The sequence below is a fragment of the Rhipicephalus microplus genome, unplaced genomic scaffold (assembly GCF_043290135.1).
Source record: "Rhipicephalus microplus isolate Deutch F79 unplaced genomic scaffold, USDA_Rmic scaffold_244, whole genome shotgun sequence".
Lineage (NCBI taxonomy): Eukaryota > Metazoa > Arthropoda > Arachnida > Ixodida > Ixodidae > Rhipicephalus > Rhipicephalus microplus.
The window spans coordinates 55,001-57,500 of record NW_027464815.1 but is presented as its reverse complement, the minus strand read 5'-3'; the positions used below and the strand labels follow the sequence as shown (position 1 = coordinate 57,500).

Genomic DNA, 2,500 nt, shown 5'->3' with positions numbered 1-2,500 from the left:
AGTGTGATTTTCGTGCCGGACCGTACCCACATCCGCAGCAGGTCTCCAAGGTGAACAGCCTCTAGTCGATAGACCAATGTAGGTAAGGGAAGTCGGCAAAACGGATCCGTAACCTTGGGAAAAGGATTGGCTCTGAGGGCTGAGCCGGTCGGGCTGGGGTCCAGAAGCAGGAACGGCACTGCACCGGGACTGGGCGAGGCTCGCCGCCGTAAAAAGCGGTGCGGCCGAGCCCGGACCAGCGTCGGGACCTTCCTGTGGAAAGCCACAGCTGTGCATTTTCCGTGGGCTTCGCGCCTGAGGTTCTTGCTTCGGCCGGCAGAAAACAGCCAACTCAGAACTGGCACGGACCGGGGGAATCCGACTGTCTAATTAAAACAAAGCATTGCGAGGGCCGTTGATCGGTGCTGACGCAATGTGATTTCTGCCCAGTGCTCTGAATGTCAAAGTGAAGAAATTCAAAAAAGCGCGGGTAAACGGCGGGAGTAACTATGACTCTCTTGTGGGGGGAGAAGTCCAAGTATCACCTGCTCGTGGTTCCCCCTGCCACCTTTACCGGTGCAACGATACTGGCAACCTTGAGCGCCAAAGACTGTTCTTTGGTTGCTTATCAAACGCTTGGCTTATGGCGAACAGAAAACCTGATGAAAACGCCTGCCGAGTGACAGGCGCACCAAGCGTGGGGCCGAGAGAGGCCAGGAGAGCCGCGCGCTCCAATGCGACCGCTGGAGGGAGTTCCCCCAGGCAGGAATCATTCCAGTGTTGGGTCTGCGACAAGGCGTTTCGCACAGAGAAGGGTCTGAAAATTCATAAAGCAAGGATGCGTCATAGGGATGAAGATGTGCAAATGGCGCAAGCTCCAGAAGGCAAATTTGAAGGGAATGAAGGAGCGAGAGAACACAATGCGGAGAAAGAGGGATCTGAAGGCATCGATGTTGATGTTCACGGATGTGAACGAGCTGAAACTATTGCAGAATTGATGGAACCCGAGAGCCCTGAGGGTAATGACCCTAAAGGCCAGGACGGTATTCATGCCACAGTACTGCCAATGGTTATTGAGCCAACGGCCACGGCTTGTACGTGGGTTGAACGCACTGAAGGCACATTATGCTATGCTCATATGGCCCCCTCTGCTTCCCCAGCTCCCCTTGGTGGTAGGTCGGTGAAGGCGCGCGCTTCAGCCGACAGCCATGGGGTGTCAGCCTGGGTAATGACAGGGGCAAGGCCTAAGGACAGGCGGGTTATTAACTCCCTACCTGACCAAGCGTCTGTTGATGCTGCGGAGGAGCCAAGTTCAAACGTGGCTTCATACGCTGATTCAGGGGAGCCAGTTCTTGGTGCAACCCCTGCGGTCCCCTCCGGTCAACCAGCTCCCCTTGGCACTGATGCGGCGAATGCGCGCGATTCTGCTGACAGTGTCCATGTGGGGTCAGTCTGGATGTCTACGGGGGTAGGACCTAGGGTCAGGAGGAAGTTCGTACTTCCACCCGACTTACGTTCGTCCGATGACGAGGACGAGGGAGGTGAACCTGTGTTCTGCGGGTCGCCCCCCGGAGAAATCACTCAAAGGAGCAGCATGCCAAAGCGTTCGGGATACAAGCCCACAGAGGAAGGTTCTGAGAACGGAGCAGCTACCGGCTGTTCCGAAAATGCCGCCCCGGCTGACGCGAATATGACAGGCCACATATCAACCATGACAACGACATTCCAATGTCCAGAATGTACTGCAACCTTTGGTAGCAAGATTGGCCTGAGCCAGCATCGCCGGCATCGGCATTTTGAAGAATACAACGAAGATGTGAATCTGGCCAGACTCAAGCCCAGATGGAAAAAGGAGGAGGAGTACCTGATGGCAACTAAGGAGGTTGAATTAAGATCCCAGAAGGTCCGGGACATCAATGCACAGCTACTAAGAGCGTTTCCGCACCGCACGCTGCACAGCATTAAATCGCACAGAAGGCAGGAAGGTTACAAGAGGCTGGTGGAAGACCTACAGAACAGACTCTACCCAAGAAGCACTCAGGAGGTGCTAGCCGACATTGGGGAGCAAGCTGTTGAGGACGCCTCCCTGGTCATCCCCGAGGTAAATCACCGTGAGGTGATTGAGGCTGAGCTAAGAGGTCTAACAACAAAACCTCCGCCAAGAGCGTACCAAGCATACAAGCTATGGGAGCTTGCAAAGAGATTCCTCGACAGGGAGGATATAACGATAGCTCTTAATGCCTACCTAAGGGAGGTGTTCGCTTCGGACTTGCGTCCGCATGGTCGCCAACCTCTTCCACCTGTTCAAGAAAGTCGCAGGAAGAAAAAGAAGCGGGAATACGCCTTGACACAACAACTCTTCAGACGGAACAGGACACAGTGTGCAAGACAGATTCTGGATGGAGAGGCGGACTCCAAGGTGGAGGATCCCCAAGCTTTTCTAGAAGAATGGAGAGAGATCATGGAGAAAGTGGTGCCTTCATCAGTGTCTCCTGCTATCGAACGCCCGCACAAGGTTATC

The 2,500-nt window shown here is 54.6% G+C and overlaps 1 pseudogene; it reads left to right on the top strand.

Annotated features, from left to right (window-relative positions):
* LOC142792785 (large subunit ribosomal RNA) overlaps positions 1-2,500 on the top strand; it is an 8,313-nt pseudogene that overhangs the window by 2,222 nt on the left and 3,591 nt on the right.